The sequence below is a fragment of the Lucilia sericata genome, unplaced genomic scaffold (assembly GCF_015586225.1).
Source record: "Lucilia sericata isolate MDLA Ls3-8-SP2 unplaced genomic scaffold, ASM1558622v1 Contig000193F_arrow, whole genome shotgun sequence".
In the NCBI taxonomy this organism is placed as follows: Eukaryota; Metazoa; Arthropoda; class Insecta; order Diptera; family Calliphoridae; genus Lucilia; species Lucilia sericata.
Window position 1 is genome coordinate 187062 of NW_023994221.1, and position 19089 is coordinate 206150.

The following is a 19089-nucleotide window of genomic DNA, read 5'->3' on the forward strand; positions in this document are numbered from 1 at the left end:
TCCAAACCAATTGGGTATTGTCTTCCCTTTGTTCACAAGTACAACGGCTATAGTTCATATATTGGTATTAAATTGCACACCATACACAACTGTAATATATTCACTATTGTAAACAGTGTGTTGTTAAATTTGGCAAATCGTTGCTGTTAAACAAGGGTAAAGCGATTTTTATCACAATTTCAAGCACTTCATTCGGACAACCAATAAGAAGCATTATTCCATCGCCAAAAAAATGGAAATGCGTTTGGTCCTTAATTCCGGGTTTAACACATACAATTTTGGGTGAATTACATTAAATTATAGATCATAATTTTACATAAAATCAATAAAAAAAAACTATTGATATTAATTAGGGTTCGAAACACTCACCTCTTGATTGTTAGATAGGTGCCCTACATAATAATGAGGTTAATAACAACCACTCATTACCAAGTAATGTATGAAAAAACTACTTTGTTGGGAACATTAACTTGTAAATAAAAGTTTAAATAAACGTTAATAATTTTGCATTATTAAATTTAGGACAACTTGTTCGTCTGTCTCTTCTTTAAAAAAAAGTTAACTACTGAATATTGATTTTAATAATTTAAACTTTTTGAGAAAGGAGGGTCCTTTACTATATTTTTATGTATTCTTCAATAATTTTCCCAGGATCAGCAAGACAGTCGTTTAAAATATTTCAGACATTTGGAGGTAAAGTAATTTTACCTTCAACTCTTGCCACTGTGAGATTCTCTATTATAGATTTAAATAATTTCATCCACAACTGAATCAAAAAGACTAAAAAGAAACAAATTTTAAAAAAATTTCATACAAAATACAAGCCATCTCGTTGTCCTATAATAGACAATTTCCGCTACATTAAATTAAGACGAAAAGGCGGTCAGCAGCCACAACATTAAAGCAACACCATAGAAACATACTAAATAAAAGGACAAAAGATAAAAAATCCTGCACATAAAAAAGGGCGAATAAAATACACCCTTCTTAGCATAATAATTTACGGCAAAAGAATATTTCAAAAATAACAAACAAATTTGAGCAACAAATATTTAAGGTGATTAGATTTAATTATAGCAAGAAAATTTAAATTACTAGCCGTACCAAAAAAAAAATTACAATTTGTATAAAAATATTAAAAAAATCTAAATATTCCTAGAGATATATTATAAAAAAGATATTAATATAATTTTTGTTTTCATTTGAAATAAGTTTACTTTTGTACCCAGAAAAACAAGGCAATGACTTGTACTTATTTTACTTTTTCATGACTGCTACATACAGTCTGTATTACTTAAAAGTAGCCTAGTAATGACTTACATATAACTATATACGTACAAACTTACTTTTTAGCTTGTAAGTGAGCATAGTAAATACTTGCCTCCAATATAATCACCATATTAAAATAATGACTTAAAATGCTATTGTGAAAGTACATGATTGCATTTTAATGCAAGTTTTTGCTGGGTATGACAGCATTCAGCTGTCTAACAAACTTAGTAGACTTCCTTAATATTTCATTGTGGTTTAGTTGGTTAAACTCTGGTCATAATCAAACATCACCATCACATTAACACTTGTACTTTTATCCATTTAAACTTGGAAATATAAATAGAGAAAATCTCTTAATAAAATATTAAGTGTTTTCGAGGTTTTGTCTTGGTTTTGCAAAGATTTCTTTATTTTATGTGTATGCTGTCTTTTTGTTTTTGGCTGCTTTACATAAAAATAGAATATTTTGCAGTCCTAAATGTTAAGAGTCACGTGCTTGATAGAGCATAAGTAATGTGTAGAATTTGGTCTCCAACATATATAAATATTTATAAGAAAACGAATGGAAATATTGTTAAAAAACGAAAATAATTACTTCTTTAAGACGTTAAAAAAATATAGGCCAGACTACAGACTACACTATAGCACGACAGAACTAATAGACTAGACTATAGACTAGACTATAGACTAGACTATAGACTAGACTATAGACTAGACTATAGACTAGACCTATAGACAGACTATAGACTAGACTATAGACTAGACTATAGACCTAGACTATAGACTAGACTAATAGACTAGACTATAGACTAGACTATAGACTAGACTTAGACTAGACTATAACTAGACTATAGACTAGACTATAGACGAGACTATAGACTAGACTATAGACCTAGACTATAGACTAGACTATAGACCTAGACTATAGACTAGACTATAGACCTAGACTATAGGACTAGACCTAGAAGACTAGACTATAGACTAGACTATAGACTAGACTATAGACTAGACTATATACTAGACTATAGACTAGACTATAGACTAGACTATAGACTAGACTATAGACTAGACTATAGACTAGACTATAGACTAGACTATAGACTAGAATATTACTAACGAGAACTGAATATGCTAGACTATAGACTAGACTATAGACTAGACTATAAGACTAGGACTATAGACTAGACTATAGACTAGATCTATAGACTAGACTAATAGACCTAGACCTATAGACTAGACTATAGACCTAGACTATAGACTAGACTATAGACTAGACTATAGACTAGACTAGACTAGACTATAGACTAGACTATAGACTAGACTATAGACTAGACTATAGACTAGACTATAGACTAGACTATAGACTAGACTATAGACTAGACTATAGACTAGACTATAGACTAGACTATAGACTAGACTATAGACTAGACTATAGACTAGACTATAGACTAGACTATAGACTAGACTATAGACTAGACTATAGACTAGACTATAGACTAGACTATAGACTAGACTATAGACTAGACTATAGACTAGACTATAGACTAGACTATAGACTAGACTATAGACTAGACTATAGACTAGACTATAGACTAGACTATAGACTAGACTATAGACTAGACTATAGACTAGACTATAGACTAGACTATAGACTAGACTATAGACTAGACTATAGACTAGACTATAGACTAGACTATAGACTAGACTATAGACTAGACTATAGACTAGACTATATACTAGACTATAGACTAGACTATAGACTAGACTATAGACTAGACTATAGACTAGACTATAGACTAGACTATAGACTAGACTATAGACTAGACTATAGACTAGACTATAGACTAGACTATAGACTAGACTATAGACTAGACTATAGACTAGACTATAGACTAGACTATAGACTAGACTATAGACTAGACTATAGACTAGACTATAGACTAGACTATAGATTAGACTATAGACTAGACTATAGACTAGACTATAGACTAGACTATAGACTAGACTATAGACTAGACTATAGACTAGACTATAGACTAGACTATAGACTAGACTATAGACTAGACTATAGACTAGACTATAGACTAGACTATAGACTAGACTATAGACTAGACTATAGACTAGACTATAGACTAGACTATAGACTAGACTATAGACTAGACTATAGACTAGACTATAGATAGACTAGACTATAGACTAGACTATAGACTAGACTATAGACTAGACTATAGACTAGACTATAGACTAGACTATAGACTAGACTACTAGACTAGACTATAGACTAGACTATAGACTAGACTATAGACTAGACTATAGACTAGACTATAGACTAGACTATAGACTAGACTATAGACTAGACTATAGACTAGACTATAGACTAGACTAGACTAGACTATAGACTAGACTATAGACTAGACTATAGACTAGACTATAGACTAGACTAGACTATAGACTAGACTATAGACTAGACTATAGGCTATGGGTTTAGACTATAGACTATGTTTTTAGACTATAGACTAGACAATACACTTTTGAATTTTTCTTATTAAAATTTATACCAAGAAAGCTAATTTATTAACTTGGAATACAAATACATACATTATGTATGCTGATACTTTTTAAATAAGGAAAATACATATATATTAAAGTGAATAGATTTATTTTCATTTTATCTTACTTGTTGGCTACAGGGCTAAAAACATAATGAACCTACCAAAATGTTATACTTAAGAAACTTAAATTATTATTGGGTTTCAGACACAATTTTAGTTTTCTTAATTTTTGCAAACTTATTTGATATTATCCTTAGAGAATTTCAACGAGAGCAAGAAACCCCTTAAAGAGTTAAATAAATATCCAGAAAATCTACGAACAATCAAAAAGCTTGAAAAATATATCCTTTCTTAATTTTTAAGCGAAAGAAAAAAATTTAAACTTCAGAGAATAGAAAGTTTTGAAAAAAAAGATTTAAGTTTTAGTAAATTTAACAATACACATATACAATAAAAATAATACCCATTGCAAACAAACAAAACAAGTAGTACAACAATAAAAGGAAAATGGACAAATTGAAAATTTGAAGTTTTGAAAAAAAAAAACGGAATAATGGAAACAAGAAAACACATTTCATACAAAATGCTAAAGTTAAATAGGCCCTTTACTTTTACTACTTACTTATGAAAAGCCAAAAGGAAGATGTTTAAGAAAAAAGACTTTTAAATAAAAAATGGAAACACTTTAACTATTGTTGTCATCTAATAAAAGGATTATAGAAAGGGACTTCATTCCCTTCAGTGCATATAGAAAACTTGTATGTATTTGTGTTGATATTTATCATTAGTAGCAAATTTATTTTCTTAGAAAACTTTCAATGTTTTATGGGTGACATATGAATATGTCAAATACCTTATATTGTTAGATTTCAAATATAAAAATTTGTTAATTCTTAATTGTGACTTTAACTGGTTATAACCTTCATATAAAACTTAACCTCTTCCGATATAATAATGTAGGGCACTATAAGTTCGCATTTGACCGACTGTAGTTTTTTCTTATTCAATTTTAAAGATAGCTAATCCAACAACAAGTTTGAACTGATAAATTATAACAAATTGTGGTCGTTATTTTTCACCTAAACAATAGAAATGTGTTTGTATTTCTTAGAAATTTCTTCATTGTATTTAAGAAAAGAGGAATTTATACAAAAGTATACAAAGACGTTAGTCTAGCTTCAAATGTTAAGGAAGATTTCTATGGAAAAAGTTTTTTTTTTAACAAAGGTGAGAAATGTGAAATAGTCAACATGTTGATTTAATTTTTTTAATTATATTTTTGTCTATAGAAAACTTTGTCTATTTAAGTTTAAATTGAAACTAATGCCATTATTAGCGGTTAAAGTTTAAAGAATTTTGAAATGAAAATTATTATTTTTGTTTAGATTATATTAATTTAGAAATAAGTTAATTTGTATGTATTTGTTAATTTCAGAAAAAAATATCTTCAGTTTGCGAGGTGGTGTATTAAGGAGACCTTGCGATCTGTTAATAAAAATCGTTTCTACATGTTTTCTACAGAAATTATTTTAACAAATTATATTATAAAATATCAAATTTAAACGTCAAATTTACTATAGCGAAACTATTTTAACTGATTTTTTCGAAAATATTTGTAAATATTTTTAAAAGTAACATTTCAACTTGTTTTACATATTATATAGATAGATTTTATAGAAGATGTTTTTATAAATTTTCCAAAAGAAACATTTCGACAAGTTTTATGTAGAAAACATTTCGACATTTCCTATAGAAAACACTTCTTCTTTATTTCCTTTTAAAGAAAACATTTCGACAAGTTTTCTACAGAAAAGTTTTAGAAAAGTTTTCTGTAGAAAATAGTTCGACGAGTTTCCTTTAGAACTAATTTTGACAAATTTGCTATAGTAAAAGTATTTTAATTGATTTTGTAGAAACTATTTTATATATTTCTCAAAAGTAACATTTCGACTAGTTTTACATAGAAAACGTTGCAACAAGTTTCTTATATAAAAAAACTTCTTCTTTACTTCTTTCTATAAAAAGTATTTTGATTAGTTTCCCTCAAATAAAAATAAAGAAAACTTTTCGACAAGTGTTCCATGGAAGTAGTTCCTAAAACTATTCAAATTTTCAATATAAAACATTTCGACATGTTTCCTATAGAAAACATTTCATCTTTATCTCCTTCTTCAGAAAACATTTCTACAAGTTTTCTACAGAAAACATTTCGACAAGTTTTCTATAGAAAACAATTCGACAAGTTTCCTTTAGAACTAATTTCGACAAATTTACTATAGAAAAAGTATTTTACCTGATTTTGTAAAAACTAAACTAAAAAACTTTTCATTTCTTCTTTCTATAGAAAGTATTTTGATTAGTTTCTCTCAAATAAAAATTAAGAAAACTTTTCGATAAGTTTTCTATAGAAGTAAATATAAGATAATAATTTCGACCAGTATTTTGTAAGAAACATTTGGATCAGTTTTTCAGAAAAAGTTTTGAGAACGTTTTTAAACCAAACTTTTCTAAATAAAAGTAGTGATTTTCTTAGTTACTCTTGTAATCATTACGATAAGAATCCTTAAAATCCTTAGACACTAATTAAAATTATTAAAAAAATTTTTAAATTTCCTGCAAAGATTATCGGTCATTATAGTTTTGTAATGTTTTACATTAAAAAATAAATTCCCTTAAAATAAACATTTAACTACATAAATATGATAAGAATTCTTTAAAAGTTTTCTTTTTCAAAACTTTATAATTAATTTGCACTGAAAAAAATACCAGATTCATCATTTCAGCTTTATTCTACACCACCAAAACAGTAATATTTAATGATGCTGCTACTTTACGTTTTTTTTTTTTTTCATACAGCATTTTTTCACTCTGATAATTTTCTAAAACTTTATCATATTATTCAAAATGAAATGAGAAAATACTGTATATAATCTTTTTCTATTTTCTTTTCATTTTGTAAATTTTAAAGTGGATTTTCATACAAGAAACAAAAATATACTCAAATCATTTTATTATTTCATTTTTTTTTTTTTGTGTTCTCACAGCAACAACCTGATAAATTCACGTAAATTTGCATAACTTTTAAATAAACAACATCAGCAGTGTTAGCAATAACAACAACAACAACGGCGTCATCGTTGGCAACAACATCATCATTGAAAATCATTTAATGGTAATAATACGTCGTGGCAAGTAATAATAATGCGAGTAAAACATGTTATAGTCAGTCCGTCCGTCCGTGTGTCTGTCTGTCTTTTTGTTGTATGGAAGAATATAAATTTAGTTGTTGGTGATGTTGTTGCTGCTGTTGATGTGTTGATTTGTTATTGTTCTTGTGTTTAAGCACAAATACACACACCCACCTAAAATTTAGACAATAAATGTACTTATAAAAGGGTGGTCCCGTTTATAAGGAGAAATTATTAAGAATCAATGTTTCCGACTGCGTTTTAGAAGGACCGTTTCCCTTTCAATCGAAGGACTAGTTTTTTGGCTAGTCTGTCAACTAGTTCTGACTTATCAGAGGACTGGTCAGTGACTAGATCTTTGAATATTCTATGAACTAGTCTATTGGCTAGTCTATGAACTAATCTATTGAACAGTCTAAGAAAGAATTGATTGACTAGTCAACGGTACGGTATATTGACCAGTTTGTTGACTAGTCTATTGACTATACTTTGGACTTGTATATTGACAAGTCACGGTCTATTGACCAGTATATTGACTAGTCTGCTCACTAATCTATTGACTAGACTATGAACTAGTATATTGACAAGTCAATGGACAAGTCCGTTAAATAGTCTATGAACTAGTATATTGACTAGTATGTAAACTGGTCCATTGAATAATCTATAGACCAATCTATGAACAAGTATGGAAGAATCCATTCACTAGTCTATAAACTAATCAATGCTGCGGTCTATTGACCAGTTAATGAAGTAGTCTATTGACTACGGACTAGTTAATTGACAAGTTAATGGAATACATAGTCTATGAACTAATATGTATATTGACTAGTCTATGAACTAGTCTATTGACTAATCTATGAACCAGTATATTGACCAGTCTATGTAAGAATCCATTCACTAGTCCATAAACTACTCTGTGATGCAGTATATTGGCCAGTTAATGAATTAGTCAATTGGTTAGTCTATTTACAAGTCAATGTACTACTCCATTGACTACGTATTAATCTAATCATTAGCCTATGCACTAGTCTATTGATTAATCTAGTCAATTGACAAGTCAATATGTAGACTAATCTATCGATTAATCTTTGAACAAGTCTAATATCTATAAACTAGTCTATGGACTAGTATAAATATGGAATAATCTATTAACTAGTCTATTAATTAGTATATTGTCTAATCTATCAACTAGATTATTGAATTTTCTATGGACAAGTCTATTGACAAGTTCCTTTCATTAGTTTCCGACAAAATAAAAACACATTGAGTCACCTCATTTCATCTCACAGCAGAAATTGTAGGAATAACTGGAACATTTTCGATTCAGTTAGGAAAAATGATTATATTTAGGAAGCACCTTAATATTTATATAAAACTCAAATAGGGTGTTTATTTATTTATTTAGCTTAAGCTACTTTATGAACATCAGCAACAACAACAAATCTAAATCGAGAAAAAAAAGAAAAACCTTTTTCCATTTTTTCCCTACGTTCTTTGTTTACAGTGTTCTGATGGAAATTTAAACTCAGTCGCACAAAAAAAAAACAGGCATATGGTGTATAAACAAATAAACAAGAGGAAAATATAAATGAAAAAGTGGCACAGTGGTAGCGAATAATAATATTACAAAGAAATAAAATAACTAAATAACGCTATAAAGAAAAATACAACATTTCCTTTTCGTAGCCTTGACTCCACTGTTAAATGTTGAACAATAATACACCCACTAGTTTATAGGTTTTAACATAAATTCTAGAAAAAAAAACAAAAACATTCAATAAAGCGGCAATAGCAAGAAAATAAAAATTAAAAGTTATATGTTTTTTTACTAACGTTTTTCCAAATGCCATTGCATGATATATGATTTAATGTTTTTTTTTCACTCACAATTCATTTAGATCAAATGAACAATAATGTTTTTAAAACGTGCATAAAAATACAAATATTTCATAGAGGGCGAGAGTTAAAAAATGGCTACCATTAATACAATAGAAAATAAAATAAACACTTACCTTTTAAATTGACTGAGGATAATCCGTATTATATCCAATTGTCAACTGTGACACAATTTTTCTTTTAGTTTTATACATTTACTATACAGCATGATTTACTGTAAAAATATTGATTGGAACATTTTAAAGTAGAAGAAAACGACGACGACATTACTTGATTTCCTCTTGTAGTTTATATCTTTATTTGTATAGCTTTACTTTATATTTATTTATTTAGGATACTTTTAGGACCTTTAATTTTTTTATTTCTTATTTTCTTTTCTTTTGTATATGTATTGTAGGTTATCATTAATTTTAATTTGTTTTAATAAATTAATTTTTGTTATATGTATTTTATTAGATTTTTAATTGAACACATTTTTTTAATTTATTTATTCTGATTTTTGTAGCATTTTTTTGTGTATATTTTCTTTTTAAATTTCAATTAAAATATTTATTAATATTTAAATTTAATTACCTTTGAATTGATTTTTTATATAAAATATTTTTATTATTGTTTTTTTCTACGTTTTGATTTGTATTACATAAAATAATCTCTTTATATAAATAATTATTTTGGGGATTTATGGAGTATTAATAAAATTTGTTTAATAATTAAAATTACTCATACGCGGTGATGTACGTTAGAGGGGTTCAATATAAAAATTAATTAGAAAAATTTTTTGATTGTAATTATTGCTCTGTATATCCGCTCATATGGTCGTCTATGTGTATGTTTGTCCTTATAAACATATGTCTGTCTGCCTGTCTGTCTGTCTGTCTGTCTGTCTGTCTGTCTGTCTGTTTGTCTGTTTCTCTGTCTGTCTGTCTGTCTGTCTGTTTGTCTGTCTGTTTGTCTGTCTATCTAACTGTCTATCTGTCTTTCTGTCTGTCCGTCTTTTTATCTGTCTGCATATCTGCTATCTGTCTGTATGTGTATAAGTCTGTCTGCCTGACTCAGACCATTAGACAGCTATTTACATCATTAACTTGTCTATCCGTCCTTTTGTCTATGTGTCACATTGGCGATTGGCTTTTGATCCATCTAGAGCGATATAGCGATATATTTTCAGTTTGTAATGCTTATTTGGTTTTAAAAATGGGAAGTATTGTTCTCTGACTTCACCCAGATGCCATACAAATGTCCTCCCTAAAATTTTTTTGCTCAAAAAAAAAAAAAAAGTCTCATATGATGAAGATTTCATTTTAAGCAGGTTGACCCACATATTTTGTTATGTATCAGACAATATGAATTCTTGTGAAGTTTTCTAATGTTATGATTTTGGATTAAAAATTACTCATACGCATTTATGTATATCATATGTTGACACCTCGTAATATCTCACGTTCAAAAACATTTTTTTTTTAATTTTATTAAAATCAGATTTAATTATTAGTTATTAAACAAAGAATTTGTTTAGTATAATTATTAATTGGTTTTGTCTACATATAGTTATTTGTTGACCACAAACATTTAAAAAAAATTATAAATAAAATCAATACTTTAAAGGCTAAACTTCTTATTTGAAGCCAAACATATGAACGTATAACACGAAATACAAATTTAATGAAAATATTAATTATGTTTACATCACATACAGTCATTACATTTACATTTTTCTATTGTAAAAATATATATTTGAATTTCTATTTTGATTCGACAAACTCCATTCCCCATCCTCCTTACTCGTGCCAAAACGTTCTTTCCCACCGTAGGCATGATTTATTTTTAACAAAAAATAATTAGTAGCAAATTTTCTTAAATTCCTTTTTCACATGTTTACACATGATGGAAATAAAAACAAGAGGAAACGAACGAAACAAAAATAATATATAAAAAAATACCCAGTAATGAAGGCAACGAAATATTTATTTTTTAATTAGTACAATGAAGCAAAAACTCAAAGAATTTTTTGTTGATTAATAAGAATTATAATGAAAATTTCGTATCTGTTTGTGTGAGTAGAATAAATATTAGGTTAAAGTAAATTTTAAATACAAACATATTATGTTACGTTACTTTTGATAATTTTGTTTAATAACAAATAATTTAGGGGATTTTCTTTTTCAAAGTTTACATACGAATTTAGGAATTTTGTTTAGCAATTAAATACAAATATTAAAGAAATTAATACAGTTATTACCAGAGAGTTTTTAATATGTATGTATATGTTATGGGTAAGTTTGCCAAATTTGTTACCAACGTCACAAACAACTAGAATTTTCTCGAATCTGGATGTTCTAGAAAATTAAGTCTGAATCGATTTAATGACATCCATTTATGCTTGATAGATCAGTTTAATATTTTGTAAAACTTATATATATGTATGTCTTTCTAAAAAGTAACGAATACCCCTATTTGTTATTTATATTTGATAAAGTAGAATTTTCTCTTCCAATTAAAATGCATTTCCGTTTTGTATGTATGAACATGATTGGTCTTTCCAAACGTTTGTTAAGAAGTCTGTATTCGACGTTAAATGCATTACAAAGACCTTAAGAGTAAAATATCAAGACTGAAAGATTATTACGCACAGCAAGTATTGAATTGTATTCAATTTAATCTATTTTTTCTATAAAAATGTTTAAATCTCTGTCATATAAAGAAATTAATGGAATAAACATTGAGAGTTTATAAGTATTTATTTTAAATATTATAACTCGATTTCTGTACAAATATTAGGGAGGTTAATATCTAACAAAAAGGAGGCTCATATTAACCGATCATGTCATACAAACGATCAATAAAAGCATACTTTTTGGTTGAACCGAACTAGGAATGCATTATCCAAATATGACTCCACATGAGGTTTTTGAGATATACTAGCTATACTCTGATATCTGGGTAAAAAATTTGTTTGGCTATCGTACCAAAGATTGAACTTATCCATTTCTACAATATTATTGCCGTTTGTGTGTTAAAATCGATTTTCTGAAGGCCCCAAATATCTTCTTGGTCTAAAAGGTTGAAGTAATTGTCTTTCTATTGCCTTTTCAAAAAATTTTAATCGGATTAAAGAAGTTAAAAATGATTTTTGGGGGGTTTCTCCGAAAAACTTGTTTATATATTGAGTCAATTTTAGCTGTCACACAGTGTTATTAGTTAAGAAAAAGTAATTATTTTCACCCACTTTTTCTTCATTTTGTCACAATCGGATTAATTTTTCGAAAGAAAAATATCGACTATTGACGCTACCAATTAAAGGTCTAACAAAAAGACAGGAATACAAAGAGAGTTGTAATGTATATTGATATATTAGCATTAAAATTAGCCTTTTCTGCTCCTATAATATATAAACGCTATCACATATACGTATAAGTAATTTATTCAAACTCATACGCACTGATGTTCATTCATTAATTTTGCTTTTTTGGACATTTTTAAAAAGTATAAAAGTTTTTAGTTTTTCCGTTTAGTTTAAGGCGATTGTAAGTAATATAAATTTTCTAAAATCAGATCAAACTTCATTTAATTTTAATTTAAACAATTTCTTTTACCAAACTTTACATTACAACACATGATTATTTTTGCTGATTTTTCAACCACACTTTTACATATTTAAGCAGTTTTTTGTGATGCCAAATAAAACTTAATACTACCTTTAACAAACTGTCATATAGTAGAAGGACAAGTATTTTATAAGGACTCTTGATTTTTGCATAAAAATAACCACGACTGGCAAGTTGTTCTACTCAAAAAAAAAAAAAAAATACAAATGAAATGCATAACAGACATTTCCGTTGAAAAAAATTTACATTTTCCACAATTTAAGAATTCTGCGACAAATATGTATATAATTATTATAACAATTGTAAAACGACTTTCGAGCAACAGGTGTAAAATGTATTTATTTCAATTTAATTTAAATTTTGCAAAGAAATATGAAATTCCAATGGATGTCATCCATTGAGAAGGGGAGGTGCTTGTTTCTTTTAGCTTGCTGAGTTATTTAATGGCAACAACAAAATTCTTATTTGTAGTAAGCGTTAATTTTTGAAATATGTATATAAGTATTAAATAACAAATAGGAAAATAATTTGTTTAATGTTAATGTAAACATATGTTAACAATATTTTGTTCATGTAAAATGTGTAATTTAATTTTACTTAATATAGATGTTTACCATAAGTACAAATGTTTACATGTATATGTATATATTTGCTGAGTAGATATTATACAATAAGTTTTTGTACTAATGTACATATCACAGTTTTGTAATAAAAATAGCTTAACTCAATAATTTTACTTATTTTTTTACAAAACTCGACTCTTTGTTAGCGTTGAATCTAAAGCCACACACTATAATGGGGAGGTTATTATGCGTTTGTTTTCTTAGTTTCGTACAAATTTCAATGATTCTGATTTTCGTGATCGGGCCTCATATGACCGTAGCCCCCATACAAAGTCTCCATCAGAAAATGACTCAATATTCACTTTTAAATACTAATATCACAATGAAGTACTCCAAAAATAACTTTAATGCCAATGTAAATCGCTCTACCAAAATTTATACGGATAAGACCATATTTTCATTTGCCCAGGGGTTATATTCTGAGTAGACTTAGCTGTGTCCGTCCATCTGTCCGTCCGTCCGTCGCATTTTTGAAGCTAATTCAATAAAATTTGGCACATGATCTTCTATTGGTTAAAGTATATCTGAGACAAGGTACAATTCAACTTAAATGCTTTATTATGGACACTAAATCACATTTTATTTTTATAACTGGTGTAGGGCCCGCCCGACTATAACTTCTTACTTGTTTTTAATTTGGTTTACAATTTTAAATTTATATAAAAATTCTAATTTCGATTTATTTCAAAAATGAAGTGTCATTATTTAGTTTAAGTTGTGACTGTTTTGTGGCAAATGCAAGATATGCAAATTTTTATATTCAATCAAGTGTAAACTACTTCTAGTACTTATGTCTATAGTAACATATTTTTTAATAAATAATTTTCAATATAAATGTTAAATTAACCATGAAATATATACATACATACTTTAATATTTCATGGTATAAAAATTAAAGTCGAAGTTTTAGATAATCATCGCGATTTCATAATAAATACAAGGAAAGTGAACTAAGCAACAGATTAGTCACTAGACTAGGCTGTAGACTAGGGAAAGGACTAGTTAAAAAAATAATCATTAGGCTATGTAATAGACTAGTCAATAAACTAGTCATTAGGCTAAGGAAAAGAATGGTCAATAGTCTAGTTAATAGATTAGTCAATAGGCAAGGCAATATACTAAACAATGACTAAATACTATACATTAGTCAATAGAGTCAATCGATTAGGCAATATAATAGTAAATAGAGTAATGCGTAAACTAGACAATAGACTAATCAATGAACTAGTCATTAGATTGGTGAATAGACTAGTGAATAGTAAATCGACTAGACAATAGACTAGTCAATTGGTCAATAGACTATTCAACAGATATATTAACAGACTGGTTAGTAGACTATTCAATAAACTGTTAAAAATACAAGTCAGAATAAAATTTGTTCGTAGATTTATCAAATTAATTGACTGGTCAGTAACCTAGTTCATAGACTAATTAATAGACCACTTCATAAACTATTGACATTTGAAAGAAGGAAGTTAATATATTACCTTTTTGTAAAACTTCCGATATATACATAATTCCCTAAAATTTAAAAATTAAATTGTAAACTAAAACTCAATAAAATTCAGTTTTTTACTCTATGACAACCAGCTTTGTGTCCCTTTTTTTATAACACTTGAAAAGGAAACGGTAGACATGTTTCATATTAACAGAGAAAATAAAAAGAAAATTAACCAAAATGATTTTTTCACAAATAAAGTTCGTTTTACACCCTTCACCTAAGCGAGAAGGGTAAATATAAGTTTTTCATTCCGTTTGTAACTTCTATAGAAGTATACAATATAAATTTTCGACCCTACACGCAGAGAAAAGACAGGGTTCGACAACTATTTTATGTTTTTTGTAACAATATTTTGTTGTCATAACCAAACAATTTTTATTTTTATTAAATTTCATCAATATTTTAGTTACTGTAAATATTTATATTTTTATGACAATTATAAATTTGAGAATTATTCTTTGAAAAATAATTATTTTTACAACAAATAAATAATGATAACTATGTAAAAATGTTATATTATTTAGAACGATTTAAACTTTCAAACAACCATTAAATGATAGGTTTTTAATGTTTAATGTTTAATATATAAGCAAAATACGTTTACTATTAAAAATATTTCTGTGTCGTCATTTTTATACCAGTGCTTAGAAGTTTTGTGTTTGTTTAAAAGAAAACTAAAAATATAATTATAATTTATGCCGAACACATTAGATTAAACATATTATGTTTAATATGTAACCATAATATGGTTACTTGAAGCCACGTAATTAATTGAAACAATAATATGATTACTTGAAACCATTATATGATTACATGAAACCATAATATGGTTACTTGAAACTGTAATATGATGCTACAACATCACACTACGATTAATAAAACAATATTATGATGCAATATATCTTATTATACTAATAATGATCGTAATAATAATATAATATGTTTTAAGTTTAACCATAATATGTTGCTCTTATATTATGATTACCACAACCATTTTCTCTGCTTGTATAAAGTGTGTATAATATGGAAACTTATAGATAGCGAAATCGATGATATGTTCGTCTATCTATTTGCTGAATTCAATTTTCTATAGACCCTAGATGTCTTAATTCTATCAGATATGCTTTCGAGGAGTTTTCTATTCAAAATTAGCAAAACTGTGACAATATTTTCACAGTTAACAGCAGGGAAGGGAAACACTTTTTTTGGAAAAGTTAAAGAAAACATTACTTACTTATAATTTTTTAAAATTTAAAAAATTGCACTTTTGTATAAGCTATATAAGATTCAGCATAGTCGAATATTGCTCACTTTCTTGTTTTCATTGCAAATATTGCAATTCAAACTAAAAGTATGTACTTTATTAAAAAAAATATATGAAAAAACTAACGCACACTACAAAGTTGCCGGAAAAAGTAATTAAAAGTTATTTTTAATAAAAATTTTAGATTTTATTATTAATAATTAAAATTTAATTTATTGAAAAAAAAAATTTGCTTATGACTGTGGGTATGAATGGTATGGTAAACAAAAAAATATATACATATAATACAAATGACCTTTCTATGCTATAACCACTACTGTGACATTTTAACATTTGTTTCATTCTTTTTTTTCTTCTTCTAGAAGAAAATATAGAAAACTACAATTTTCTGTTTTAAAATTTTTTTCGATATTTCTTTTTACACTATTTTGCACACTCTCAGATACTTTAAGTGAAGTGCAAATGTATGGAGCAAAAAAAAAAAGTTATATGAATAGTATGTTTCGAATATAAAAGCATAAAACGTAAAGTTAGTTTTTTTTTATCCTGCTGGTTGTTTACTTTTTTCAGTACATTTTTATTTCCTTTAAATATGTCAAGTGTTAAACGATGGTGCATCGATTTTTGTTTCTAGATTTTTTTTTGGTATTTTAAATTATAATTTAAATAAAAATCTCATAAATAAATACAATCCACTATGGACTGATATTCATACAATTAACTCAGAAAGTAGAGATTTATATAGAGCCTGATAATATATATATAATAAATAACTTAATGTAATATTTAACCTCAAGGATGTGTGTTACAAAGAGAATGACAAAATCGTATATAGAACTTTATTGATGGTCGATATAAAAAGAATTTAATTATAAAATTGTTCTACTTTTGTCATTTAGTATATTGTTTAATTTTTCAGTAAATTTAAACAGTTATTTTGTTTTCGCATTTCACCATGATGGCATCTATGTACCACAATAATACTGTTTATATTTTCATTAAATACATTTTAATTACAATTTGTTTTTATAAACAATTGCTGTTGCTACTTTAGCTTGTTTTCCATTTCATATTTTTTAATTGCAAACTCTAAGAATTTCTCGAAATTCCCAGTAAAATTAAGATGAAATAGAAAAATGAAGCAACAATATTTTCCATTAAAATATTTAATAGAATATGATTGTTCTAAAAAGCCATAAAATTTAATTTAATTTATGTACGAGTTATTTAATTCACTAAATGCTTTATGGTTGGTTGGTTGATTTGTTTTCATGTCTTTTGGTTACCACCGCCCCCCCAAAAAAAACAACAAATGTTTGGGGTTTGTATAGCAATTTAACCAAATGAATGTGAAAATAAACTCTCAGATTCATATTGGAGAAAAAATTGGAAATTGAAGCAAAAAAATCCACTACCACAGCTAGTACGAGGACTATCACAACTATAGTTGTTATAATTTTATAGCAAAATGTGAAATGTTCATTTCCACTTGACGAGTATACTTCCGGAATTTTGTCAGTTTTTCCTTTTTTGTTTTTCCTGTGTGTGCGGGTGTATACAATTAATGTGCAAGTACGTGTGTGCGTAAGAGAATAACCCAGCAGTTCGGTCGGACAGTCCCGAACTGCTACCACATAGGGTTACACCTAGCCACCGACTGTCCAGGTGACTACCTATTTTAACATGTGCTTGTCCTACGAGGAAGTCAATCGTCACCCCGTAGGTTACGAAGAGGCAGACAAGTGCTTTGTAAGTGTCCCCTCTCTCGCTTACAAAGGGAACACTAAAGTGACGATTATCTTCACCCTCGTTTACAAAGAGTACATCCGTGACGAAAGACGAATTAGAGTCAACCAGGTGGTTAAACTTTATTGGAAATCACTATCTTTTTCGGATGCATTGACTCTTTGTCGAACTGCAGGGAACTTTTTGTATGAGTTTGTGTTATAAAGTAGTAATCCTGCAGTTCTGATTGGCAAGCGAGATCTAATGATTTTATCCCTGTTACAGATTTCGCTATGATACAGATTTTGTCCTCTAACGAAAATGACCTATTGACTTCGAAATAGACTACCAAGAGGCATATCAGTAGCGGGTGACATCCTCTTTTCACTACCTATGCAATTAAATAATCAAATAATTAGACATTTGTGTAAACTATTATATAAATAAGATACTTGTCAAACTTCAGGATAAGGATAAGTTTAGGTTTATGTGTATGCGTGTTTTTTTATATTTATTGTGGCATTTAACTTTTATCCTATTAGTTGTTGTAGTTTGTTGATTTTCTCTGTTTTAACTACTATAGCTTCACTTTTAAGCTGGTTTATCCTTGTTTTATTCTGTTCTTAGCTTAGTTGTTGTTGTTGTTGTTTTTTTTGTAATTTTGTGCACTTGTCTGCTTTTGTCAGTTTTGCTAAATGTGGTTGCATGTATTGGGCTATGCACTTATTCCCAACAGTTTAACAAGGACTCAATGTATCCTTTTTAGAGAGCATTTTCCTTAAATGCAATTAATTTGATTCTTTTATAGTTTTGAGAAATTTAAAACTCTTTTTGAATCGTTTAAGATGTTTGTATTGTTAAAATAGGAGTTTATGAAAATTTACATTATGTAAACAATTTATAGTTATTATTACATTTATTAATAAAAACATTTGTAATCCAGAGAACACTTTGGTGTCACTTAGTAATGTACAAAGAAGATTAAAAGTCATTTTAGTATTCCTAATTCGGCTCAACCACCTCAAACTGCCGGGTATATAAACGTACATATGTGTGCGTGTCTCTGTCTATGAGACTACACATTGTCTATTGTAAAAAGTTGGACTTTCAACAGGTCCTTTTTTGTTATTTTTGTTTGCAACTTTTAGTATTATAAAGTTTTTTAACTCAACTTTAGTATTTTTTTCTAACTATTAAAGTTAATTAGTCATTTTGGTGTTTATATTTGCTGAAATTAGAGTTTTAGTTTTTACTTTTTTTTTTTGCTTAAGTCAACTTAGTAAACGGTAAAGTTTAAGTTGTTTTGAAAAAATGCAAACTATTTAATCTGTTAAATATTGTCTAAAGATGTTGACTACATAATTATACAGGCACATATAGTTGCATTTAATTATAAACAAATTAATAAATATTTTAAATTTTTTGAAAAATTTGTAGCAAAAAAAAATCATTGGTTTTTCTCT

At 27.6% G+C, this 19089-nt stretch overlaps 2 protein-coding genes across 4 annotated transcripts in view; one reads left to right on the forward strand and one right to left on the reverse strand.

Moving 5' to 3' along the window:
* Positions 1–9154, reverse strand: part of LOC119601853 (voltage-dependent calcium channel type A subunit alpha-1-like) — a 28532-nt gene extending 19378 nt beyond the window's left edge. The window contains exon 1 of the mRNA XM_037953051.1: positions 9025–9154. The gene's annotated coding sequence lies outside the window, so the exon portion shown is untranslated. The remainder of the gene's footprint in view (positions 1–9024) is intronic.
* LOC119601849 (alpha-protein kinase 1) overlaps positions 1–19089 on the forward strand; it is a 273362-nt gene that overhangs the window by 60486 nt on the left and 193787 nt on the right. The window lies entirely within an intron of this gene.